Consider the following 12,457-nt stretch of genomic DNA (forward strand, 5'->3'; position numbering starts at 1 on the left):
CAGAGGAGCGAGCCCCCAGGGAACTCGCAGCCCCTCCGGCCCCCGCCCTCCTTCTGGCCTGGTAACCTGCAGGCTGCACCGGGGAGTGGGCACCGGGCGGCGGCGGAGCCCAGGCAGGAGAGCCGAATGTCTTCGTGATGTGTTTATCCCCTAATCAGTTCATTAGTTATAAACAACATGACATTAGAAGTTAGGAGGCAGTTGATATTAATTTTTATTTAACTAGTTGATGTTTAATCCGTCACGCCAGGCTGGGTAGCAGCGAGAAAGATCTTCCTGACACAAAACCAGTTAGAACTTCATAAGGCGCAATCAGTGTCCGCGCGTTGAAACAAACAAGAGAGACAGAGACAGAGAGACACGGAGAGACAGAGAGACAGAGGCAGCCCCGCCTGAGACGGAGCTGGCGAGTCGGGCGGGAGAGAGCTAACCCCGGGCGTGGGCTGTGGGGAAACGACCTGCGGAGACTGGGAACGCAGGGGGGACGGCCGGCGAGGGCCTGGCCGCCCTGAACCGGGGCTCCGCGCCCCAGCGCCGCCCGATGCGGTAGTGGGGGGCCGCCCGGGCGCCCCGGGAAGGCCCGGCCCGAAGGCGGCGGGGCTGGCGGCCAGGGCCCTGCCGAGCCTCCCCGCGGCACCCAACAGCGCCTTCCGCGGTGGAACGCGTTGGGGGTCCGGCGGCCTGGAGGGTGGCAGGGGCTAACAAGCCGGCGAGGCCAGGCCACCACCCTCACAGCACGGCCATCCCCCCCTGTCTGGAAGCCGGGAACCCCTCCCGGCCTGCACCAGGAAGAGCGGCCCGGGGCAAAAGAGGAAAGGAGGAAAAGGCGAGGAGTTTGTGCCCGGTGGCTCAAGTTTGGCAAAGTTTGTGGCGGTCAGGAGCCCGAGCAGGGTGTGTGTGCGTGTGTGTTGTTGGGGTGCTCGGCAGTGGCGAAGGGGGAGGAAGTGAGGCACAGTGCTAGGGTTCTGGAGGAGGGAAAGTTTGCCAACGCCTCCAGGAGCGTCCCCGCATTCCGGGGCTCCGAGTAGGGAGCAGGCTGTGTCGGTCGCGGGCTCCTCGGAGGTGCCCCGGGCTTGCCCAGGTAAAGCTGCCCTCTCAACCCCGCCCCCAAGCACGAGCGTTCGGCTTTTTCCACCTTCGCTCCGGGCACCGGCCGGGCGCCGGCTTGGTCACGGCTTCGTGCGTCGGCACGGGGCGGGGGGGCGGGCTGTAGTTTTCCGCGGTCGCGAAGGACACCGTTTGGAGGGACAGAGGCATCCTCGCCCGCGCGCAGACTCAAGCCGAGCATCTCCCATTTGCATGTTAATCTGCCTCCACCGCGGAAAGGAAATCGCTGAATTCCGAAGAAAATTGCCTCTCGCCAACAGTTAATAGTTAACTCAGACAGGAAAGTTCCCAGGGAAAGGCGAAAGCCAGGGCGAGAGCCGCAGGGGAGGAGGCCGGGGAGGCGGCCTGGGAGGGCCTGGTCCCGGCCCTGGCCTCTCCCCTCCGCCCTGCGCGCTCGGCCTGGCGCGCCTCCCCACCTCCGGCAGCGCGTCCCCCACCCCGTAATTAGCATCGTTTAGTTCACAAAACCCTTCCTGGGAGAAATCTGTTCCCTCTTTCCGGGGCTCGGTTCAGCACCTGATTCCGCCGGGTGAGGCGAATAAATCACAGCGGAGGCGGCGGTGGCGGCGGCGGCGGCGGCGGGGGAGCCGGACCCGAGCTCACCAGACTGGGGCCGCCGGGAGAACGAAAAAGTGAGAAAGAGGAGCGGAGTCAGGGGGAAAAAAAAGAAAAGAAAAAGAAAAAAAGAGGCAGAGAGATGGCGCGACCCTAGCGTAGGGACACAGAAGGGTCCGGGAAGGGAGACCCAAAGAAAGTCAGGGACCCAGAGGCAGAGAAGGGGCCAAAATAAACAAGGGAGATACAGAGAAAGACGGACAGAGAGAGGCAGAAATAAAGGCGAACGAAAAGAATGGGGAAACGAGGGGAAAGAGAAGTTAAAGAAGAAAGGAGGGCGGGGGGGGGGGAGATTAAGAAGATGGGGACAAAAGAATAAAATAAAAGAAACTCAAAAGAGCAAACGCTTTTATCTACAAAAACTCCCCTGCGAGAGGCTCGGCAGTGAGAACGCGCCCCGCGGCGGCCAGGAATTTCGCGCCAGGGCCGCAGACCCCAGAGGCCCCGGTGGGCAGCGCAGCCTTCGCACTCGGGGCTCTAGACTGGGTCGCGTGCAGAATCGGACTCCAAGTTGAAGTTCCAGGGCTCTGGGCACGCAGGAGCATCTGCTCCCGGAAGGCATGGTGTTTGTGTGTGGGGACGTCACCCCAGATCCGTGGCGGAGGAGGGGATGGGGAGATGAAAAGGCACAAGGCTCTCTTGGGCGCGCGTGGGGCGCCTAGGACTTCCTGCCCTGGTGCGAAAGGAGACGGGGACGCGGGGCGGGCTGGCTTCGGTCGCTTAGCTCAGACCCCTGGGCGTCCCCGCAGCTAGGACCCCCGGGGCCCGTTCTTGGGCAGAGCCTCGGAGAACTCGCCACCCCCGCCCCCTCTCGCAGAGCCCTCGCTCCCAGGCCCGCGCACCCTGCTCTGCTTGGAGAAAAAAAGTAACGTGGCGAGAACCGCGCCCCGGCGCCAGTGGAGGGCGCATTTCCCGAACCGCCTCCCCGCGGCGACCGAGAGGCGCCGCGCAGATTCCTCTCGCTCTGGGGGCCAGGCCCCGCACTGATCCTCCCGGGGCAGAGAGTGGGGAGGGGGAGAGGAAAGAAGAGGAGAAGAAGTGGGGAAGGGTGGGGAGAGGTGCAGAAGAGAAGCAGCGAGGGATGAAAAGTGGAAATGTGGACCGGAGGGAAAGGAAGGAGCAAGGAGGTTAGGGGGCGTCTCCCCTCCGGTCTGACGAGGTCACTGCACGGACAAAAGGCGCTCCCTCCCCGGTCTCACTCATTGCGAGTGAGACCTGTGCTATGGCTCCCCCGGGACATCGGGCTAGAGACTGAGACCCCGACAGGGCCGCTGGTGGCCTCTGTGCCTGTGGGACCCAGGGTGAGGCGAGGAAGGCTTCGCCCCTGGAGTGACTAGCGCCCGGAAATTTTCCAACCCCTGGGATTTCCGGGTAGATGGGGTCCAGTCCAGTCCACTCCTCCTCCCCGCTCCTGCCCCTTTCTCCTGCCTTCTCTGGCAGGTCTGGTGCAGCTATAGAGCTGGACTAGAGAGGAGTTGGATGAAAAGACCTTCAGGAAGAAGATTGACAGTTCAGTCCATTCCTACTTTTGTGTGGAGACAGGACAAAACCTAGATCAGAATCCTTTGGGCTAGGGAAGTCGGGAGGCAGTGACCAAGCAAAACCAGCTCAGAGGGCATCAGTCAGTTGGTCAGTCCACTTTGGTCTGCTCAGTGATGGACGCCAGGACTACAGAGGTAAATTGGACACAGCCCCCATTTTCAAGGAGGACATTATCTGGTGGCAAAGAGAGAGCTTTGCCAAGAAACTCCAGAAAGTGTCGAGATGAGGGGCAGAAGGGTGACTAAGACACAGAGGATGTCAGAGAATGCCTCATAAAGGGGATGGGGTCTTGCAAGATGATTAGGTGTCTACTAGATGTAGGTCATAGCTGGTTGGAATATTCCCAAGCAGAAAGGGATCGGGGCAAAGGCACGGAGAGAGGGCAAAAACCCACCTAGCTGGGGCCTGGCAAAGGGTTCTGGGAGGCCAATACTGGGGTCAAAGGTAAGGCTAGGGAAATAAGACTGGGAGGTAGAGGGGGTCTAGATCAAGGAACACTTTTGCTAAGGAGTTTTTTTTTTTCTTTCTCTCCTTTAGGCCATGGGATGCCATTGAAGGATTTTAAGCAGGGAAGGAAAAAGATCTGATTTGGGAGGAAAGACCACTGTGCAGGTGTGGGTGGGAGGTAGACAGGGAGCGGCAGAGACTGGACAAATAGTCTTCTCAGCAAAAGAAGATGGAAGGCCTCAAAACAAAATAGTCTGAGGGAGACAGAGAAGAGAGGTGAGAAATGGAAGCAGAGTGGTGAGTACTTGGGCACAGATTGTGTGTGTGTGTGTGTGTGTGTGTGTGTTGTGGGGTGAGATGATAAATTAAGATCTGTCTAAGTCTCTGGATAACTTCAGTCTCAACTCTGACCCCTCCCCTCACTCACCATCCCCTTCCTCTCATAAAGCCTCCCCCCCCCCCTGTAATTGTTACAGAAGCCAAAATCCAGGCATCTTGTCTGGAGGCAACACTTGTCTCCTCATCTCATGACCTTACCAGGCAGCCTCATAGAACAAGGTGCCCTAAAGAAGAAGGTAACTTCTCACTAACCCCAAGACAGAGAGGGTGGCATCCAAGAGTGAAAAATGGGGCCAGGCAGTCCTGAGGTTGATCTCCTCTTTCTCAGTTCTAAAACAGGCCAGTTATGTGACCTTGAACTCATTGTGCCTATGTGTCCACATCTGTAAAAGGGGAGTGAGGGTATTTGCCTTGTGGAATTGTTGGGTGGTATTAAATAAGGGGTGTATATTAAGCCCTAACAATAATGTCTGACCACATTAGGTCATTCCTCATGCCCATCCCAGACCTAGACCTCTGCAGGCACTGACTGAGCATTTTCTCCTGCGCAGGCACGAAGTGTCAGGGGGTACAAAGAGCAGTGAGATAGAGACACTCCGGAGAAGATGTCAATCCAGAGGGAAGGCCAGGTGCCCCACTAGAGCAAAGTTAATAATGACAGTAAAAACAACTAACATGCCTGAAGGCTTACGGTATGTCAGGCATCATTTTAAATGCTTTACACATATTAATTCCATTCATCCACATCCATTATTATGAACCCCACTTTAACGATGTGGAAACAGAGGCACAGGGCATTTTAGTAACGTCTCCACAATCACAGAGCGAGGAGGTAGCAAAAGTAGGATCTGTACCCAGATGTTGCTTCCATGACCTGCGTTCTTTTTTTTTTTTTTTTTTTTATTTTTGGGACAGAGAGAGACAGAGCATGAACAGGGGAGGGGCAGAGAGAGAGGGAGACACAGAATCGGAAACAGGCTCCAGGCTCCGAGCCATCAGCCCAGAGCCCGACGCGGGGCTCGAACTCACGGACCGCAAGATCGTGACCTGGCTGAAGTCGGACGCTTAACCCGACTGCGCCACCCAGGCGCCCCTCCATGACCTGCGTTCTTAAGCATGTGCTGTAGTAGATATTCTTAATGCCCAGAGAGAAGTCAGGGGGAGGAGGGACACTGGCTGTGGCTCAGGGGTTGAATGGGTCTGAGAGGATTTCTTCAGGGCATCCATTTGGTGGGACTCAAGAGTCCTTCTTCCCTCTTTCTTGCAGATTCTCACCCCAGTCCCCTTTCACCACCTCCATGCTCTTTTCTCATCTCTGCCTAGCACCTCCGAATCCAAAACTCGGAGCTGGCTCCTGGGACCAGGCCAGACAAGTCTGTGAAACTGCAGGGCCACCAAGCCCTCGCTCAGCTCAGCCCTTCAGGGAGCTGGGAGCCCTACCCTAAGAGCTGTCCTGTGTATTGGGGGACTCTGACTTCTCTAGCCTGGCCTTGTCCCTCTCTAAGAGCCCTCAGGCTTTTCCAGCTTCCAGGCCTGCAGCTCCTCTCTGGCTGGACTCAGGCTTTGATCAGACCTGGGTGGATCCTGAGCCTCAACAGCAGCCGCAGCCAAGAGTTGCCTGGATTGATCTCAATGCCTGCCCCTCCCAGGCCTAACCTGGGTTGTCCCACACAGATCCCCAGGAGTTGGACCACGGTGCCCCTGGGAACTGCAGGGAAGCACAGAGGACCCCACTCAGGGGCCCATCCTGTCCACTGGCTCCTCTCGGTTCACATACCAGGCACTGTGGCTGTCCTCAGAACTGACTTCCCTGTGGCCAGAGAGCTGCCTTTCCCGCTATGTGCTGCAACTACCTACAGTTCCTCCCGCCTCTAGGCCCACAGAGGTCGTTCTTTTCCCTGCTCTGAGCAGGAGTTATGTCCGCCAAAAGATAGAAGTTGAAGTTCTGGAATTTTCCAGGCCTGTGGAAACTATTTACACTCTTAACCCATCCAGGAAGAGTGAGGCAGAAATGAGTGTGTGTGCGAGTATGAGAGGAGAGGTCTGGGCCTACATTGGAGAGGTTCTTTTTTTTTTTTTTTTTATGGGAATTTAACCAATTCTTTACCTGTGAGTTCTTTAAAAATGGTCACTGTAGCCAGGAAGATATTAGTCCCAAAGTGCCAGGCCCACAGAACAAAACCCTTTATGGACTTGTAAGTGTCTGCTTCCCAGTTTGCAGCCTTGTCTCTTGAGAACCTTCTTCCAAGACCGACAGGGTCTTAGGCAAGAGTCCAATCGCTCAGAACCAGCACTTAGCGAGGGTGACTGGATGGATGTAAATGAGAGAGGATTCTCTCCCGCTGCTCCCTTCCTGTCCCCTACCCCAGGTCTTCTTCAGGTAAAGTTGTTGTGTACTTGGTGGCATGGGGGCTGGGGGTGGGGGCTGAAAGGAGGGGGGGGGGAGGCTCTGCCCTCAGCATCCCTGAAGTAAATACATCCTTTCCCAAGGACAAGTTACTCTCCAAGTTTTAGTTTCCTCATCTGAGAAGTGGGAAGGCTCATCCCTTCTGCACACATTGGAGCGCTGGTGCGGCTTCTGGCACACACAGGGACCACCCTTCAATGTCATTGTCATATGTCTTTGAAGGAACCCGAACTGCCTGGGTCACAGGTTCGGGGTTCATGGCGACTGCTCAGCACCTGTGGACGCTGAGAGCTGGGAGGTGAGCCTCCTCGGGCAGAGCCGCGCCTCTCGGCCCGGGGCTGCGGACCCACCGGTCTCCGGTCTCCGTGGCGCAGAGCCAGACCCTCGGGTGCGCAGAGGGGAGTCGGCCAGGCCGAGAGGTTGGACCACCCGGTCGGATCAAGGCTAGGGGTGAGGGGTGCGGAGCGCGCACGGGAGGACTCGGCCTCTCCCGGCCCGTGTCCGAAGCCCGCCGGGCGGCGGTGGCCGAGGAGCCTGCGGGGCTTAGAGCTGCCCCGGGGCCTGGTGCGTCCTCCGCGCTCCGAGCGCTCGCCCGCCCGGCCCCGCCCGCCGCGCGCCGGCGCTCGATTAATAATCATAAACCCCCCGCTCACCCTCCTCTTAAAATTAATAACTCTGTAATTAGAGTCATTTCAGAAGCCTCCTGAGCCGCCGAGGCCGGCCGGGCCGCCGGCCGCCCTGCGCCGTGGGCAGGAGGGAGGAGGAGGCCGGGCGCGGCGGCCGCGGCATCTGCAGGTACAGAATGAGAATTAAAATCGCTCTCAACAATCCAATACACTTTTTATCAGCCATCTATCTGAGAGCCGGGCCCATTCATCATCCGAGGCATTCTCCCTGAAAACAAGACCCATTCAGATTTTATACAAATTATCATATTTATCATCGTCTCCAACTCCGGAGTAACATCTCCGCAAAGTGTCTGCCGTCTCCCCGGGGAGCCGCGCGGCTCGGAGCGCCCGAGCGCCCGCCTGGCAATTCCCCCCGCCGGCCTCCTCCCCTCGCTTCTCCTTCCCCAACCGCCCTCCCCCCCCCCCCCCCCCCCACCCCCGGCCCCGGACGTGGTCCCCGACTCTGGCCTTTGATCCGCTGCCTCCACTGCTCCCACCGCTCTCTCTTTTCTCCCTCCTCCCCATTAATCTCTCTTTCTCTCCTGTCTCTCCCACTCTCTTCCCTCATCTCAGCTCTCCCTCTGGCCTCTGATCCACTGGGTCTCTTTCCCTCCCTACTAGCTTGCTCCCACTGGCTCTCACTTTCCCTCTTCACCCCCAACCCCTCACCTGGTCTCCAGTGCCCCATCAGGTCTCTCCTCTTTTTCGTCTCTTTCTCTCTGTCTGTCTCTTTGGGCCTTTGCTTTCTCCCCAGCCAGCATCCCCATCCCAGAAGCAAGACGGGCAGTTCCTAACAGAACAGCTTGAGCCTCCCCTCCCTGGCCGAGGAGGGCTTCCCCAGATGGATTCAGGGGCCAACTCTGGCCCATATCCAGGAAGTCTAAGGAAATGAAGCAGGGCCACACACTAGTCTGCTACACACACACACACACACACACACACTCACAGCCCTACACCACATGTACCCCACACAGCCCCCAACACACACAACCCTCAATACACTCCCCAACACTGACCCCAACCACACTCATGTAGCCAATCTCTCCATACACATATTTCCCCTCATACTGCACACAGTCCCCCAATGCATACACATACCCCCCAATACATATCCCCAATACATACACATACACCCCAATGCATACAGATGCACAGAAGTTTCAGGGGCACACATCTTTCAAACACACAGGTGTGCAGATATGCAGCGCCCTCTCATGCCCTCTTACCCAGATTCTCAGCCCCCTCATCTCTCTCCTCTCTCTCTCAGCATGTACACACGCTTGAGGCAGGAACAGGTCGTCACAGCCCCTGGGACAACTTCTGCCTTGGTAGAGGAGTTCCCCTGTCACCAGCAAGATCTCAGGCGCTCCATCTAGCTACTGGAAGAGCCCCACTTGCTCTGCCCTGACCCCCAGGGGTCAGTGAGGTTTCCCTAGTTCTGATTCACAGACACTAGGATATTTTAAAAGAGGCCTTTATTCAGATTCTCAGGAGGAAGACCTCACAACAAGTGACAGCAGCAATGTTCAGAACACAGGTTTCTGACTCCAGCAACCATCTGTGGGTGACTGTTTTCTTTCTAGGCCTCTGCCCTGGGGGGACCCTGCTGGGCTTCCTGGAGGCAGCCAGCCTCCAGCGTTATATTGAGTTCCCTCTGACCTAGCCCATCCTCAGTCTCCCATCAAAAGCTTGCCTCAGTTGGTCACTGTGGGGGAGCCTGTGGTTGTGTGTCCCGTGGGCGGTTGGTTGGTTGATTCATTCATTCCTCAGTCACTAATTCAACAACCACAGCTGCGTGCCTCCTCTGTGTCAGCTCTGCGCTTGGCATGGGGATTCCAGTGGCGGACGAGAGATACCCAGTCCTGCCTCCATGTAGGTTCAGTCTAGAGGAGTGCTATCCCATAGAACTATCTGTGATCGTGCAAAGGTTTTATATCTGCGCTGTTCAATCTGGTGACCACTAGCCACATGTGGCAATTGAGCACTCAGAGAGTGGCAGATGTGACAGAGGAACTGATTTTTTTCTTTTATTTATTTAAAGTTAAATTTAATCAAATTTGATTTAGTTATTCCGCTTACTTGCAGCGGATGGCTACTGTGTTGACCAGCATGGGTCTCTTGGTGGGTTAGTCTTCATCTCATTAAATGGGGCAGGATGTGTGGGAAGGAATCCCTTCCTCCTTCCAGAGCTGTGGGAAGCCTGTAAGTGTCAGCATAGCTCCTCTTCCTGTGTGGACCCCCAGGACCACTACATTTTATAAGAACCTGTGCCCCTAAAACAGGCCCATTCCAAAGACTGTAGATGAGTGATCCCCCTCTTTATGAAAGGGTAACACTAGCACTCCTTGGCTACTAGACAAAACACTATTTACATCCAATGTCTCCTAAGTCTTACTTGGGGTTCTTAAACACAAATGCCGGTGAGGGCAGAAATGGTTGGAAAGACCAATAGGGGTGGGGGGTTCTGGGGCAGCTGGAGAGGGCAAGGCCTCTCTAATGGATGTGACTGTCATGCAGAAGTGGGGGCCGGTGATGCCAATGGTCTGATTTTTTAAGAATACCCATGAGTCTTAGTTTTTATTTGAAATCCATTGAAAACTATCAAAAATTTAAAATTTAATGTTTATTTATTTTTGAGAGAGAGAGAGAGAGAGACAGAGCGTGAGCAGGGGTGGAGCAGGGAGAGAGAGACACAGAATCCAAAGCAGGCTCCAGGCTCCAAGCTGTCAGCACAGAGCCCGACGCAGGGGTCGAACTCACAGACTGCAAGATCAGGACCTGAGCTGAAGTTGGATGCTTAACTGACTGAGCCACCCAGGTGCCTATGAAAACTATCAAAAATTGAAAAAACAAAGCAAACTCACAAAACCTAAGCAGGCAGATGGTGTATAAGGCAAATGACCAATGTGTAAAGATAGTCAGTCATTGCAGGTTTGTTTGCAGATTAGAAGTTACCTAAACGTTCACTATTAGAAGCCTAGTTAAATGACTTACGACACATCTATTCAATGGAATATTAGACAGCCTTGACCAAGAATGAAGTGAATCTTTATATATAAAGATATGGAAAGATCTCCAAGGGGAAGTGAGTGAAAAAGTTAGGCATGGAACGATGCATAAGGGACCATTTATTGAGAGAAGAAGAGACACACACATACACGTACGCACACGTTTGTACCTGTACGGACAAGTCCTAAAAAGATATACCAAAAATTGGAAATAGTAGTTGCCTCAAGGAACCGGGCAGGGATGATACGAAGACTTTTTCCCTAGATGCTGTTCAGTATATTTTGGCTTTTGCAGTAACTGCATCAATTACCTATTTACAGGATAGGCAGAGCAAACCGAGCTGAAGGCCAACTATGGCTTTTGGGCCACATGTTTATTAATTCTGATCCTCATGGTGTGTCCCTTGGAGGCCGTTACTGCCCCATTATATAGATGAGGAAGCTGAGACAGAGAGGTTAATTAAGCTGCCCAGAGTTACATTGGCCAGGACGTGATAGAGCTGGGATCTTTACCTGGGTATTCTAACTCCAGAGTGCAGGACTTAAACATCTCAATGCACACAGAGAACTCTGAATCCTATGTTTGCACCCGTGGTGGACTCATGCCAAGAATGCTCTATCACACCTCCCTGGGGCCTGCTCAAGTGGCCCCTATAGTCCAGACACATCTGCAAAGACCTCCTGTGTCCTCTTCCGTGGTGAAAAGGAATGGACATCTAACTGCCAGCAATGGTCCTTCAGATCCTTGTGATTCACCTTCCCTACTTATGTCCTTGCCCAAGAGCAACCAACTAGAGTTGTTTCTTTTCTTCAAGTAGATGTGAGTCTGGCTCCAGGGCCCCGGGCGTCGACGGTACCAAGAGATTGTAGAGCATGTTCTCTTTTGAGTCTCTCTTTTTTTAAATTTATTTATTTATTTATTTGAGAGAGAGAGAGAGAGAGAGAGAGAGAGAATGCACAAGAGGGGACAGGGCAGAGAGAAGGAGAGACAGAATCCAAAGCAAGCTCCACACTGTCAGCACAGAGCCCGATGTGGGGCTCGAACTCACGAACTGTGAGATCATGACCTGAGCCAAGGTCAGAGTCAGACGCTGAACCAACTGTGCCACCCAGGTGCCTCTCTTTTGAATCTCTCAATGCCCAGTGAGGAAGGCAGGAAAGGATTACTATTACTATTCCCTTTTTGTGGATGAGGAAACGGATGCTCATACATGACACCTACTTGTATGAATTAAAAATATATTGCGGTGCAAATTAACCCACTTGTTTCATTATCTCATGGCAATGTGTCCAAAATCCCTGTCCCCATCTGGAAACTATGGGGGGGGGGAGGCATTACCCAGGGGCGCCAAGCTGGAGATGGAGGGAGACAGCAGAAGCAGAGAGGTAAGGGGGAGAGCCAAGGCCTATTGATGGCCTATTGATGGCTCAAGTTCTGTGGCTAAAATTGTGGCTGAGTGTGACCTGGTGTAGCTCTCTGTGTGCAAGGACAAGTGTATACTCCACTGGAACTCGAGGCCCAACTTCCCACACAAATTTCTCTTCCCCCACGACAACTTCGTTCTCCTGCCAAGCCTGAGCCAAAGAGCAAGAACGCTGAAAAGTCCAAAGATTCTCAACCTGCCCCCCAACTCCCTCAGCCACAGGCCTAGATTCCCAGTACTAGCCTGAACTCCAGCGCATGATTAAAGAAGAATAAACAGGCAGATATTGAGGGAACTCCCCCCCCCCGCACCACCCCCACCCCCCCCCCCCCCCCCGCCGCCACCATGTGTCCATGCTTGTGTTGGCAAAACACAGCCTCTGGCAGGATCCAGAATCTTGAAAGGTTCAGGGTAGCCAAAGACAGTCTTAGATGGGGAAAGCAAATCTGGCAACTGACTAACAAACTAGGCTTCCCCTGGAGCCTCAAGTGTCACGGCCAAGACATTTATTTAACAAATACTTATAAAGTACTTGCTGTGTACTTGACACGATTGCAAGCACCTTACAAGGGTGCTAGTTTCCTATTGCTCCTGTAACAAAGTACCATAAACTTAGTGGCTTAAAACAAAACATAGTTATTGTTTTACGGTTCTTGCGTGAGAAGTCTAAAATAGGTTAGCAGGGCTATGTTCCCTCTGAAGGCTCTAGAGGAGAAAGTTCCCTGGTCTTTTTCGGTTTCTAGAAGCGACCACATTCCTTGGCTCACGGCTACATGACTGTGATCTCTGCCTCTGTCCTCACATCTTCTTTGACTCTCATATTCCTGCTTCTCTCTTACAAAGGCCCTTGTGATGACACTGAGCCTTCTCAGATAATGCAGGACCATCTTCTCATCTCAA

The sequence above is a fragment of the Lynx canadensis genome, chromosome D2, assembly GCF_007474595.2.
Source record: "Lynx canadensis isolate LIC74 chromosome D2, mLynCan4.pri.v2, whole genome shotgun sequence".
In the NCBI taxonomy this organism is placed as follows: domain Eukaryota; kingdom Metazoa; phylum Chordata; class Mammalia; order Carnivora; family Felidae; genus Lynx; species Lynx canadensis.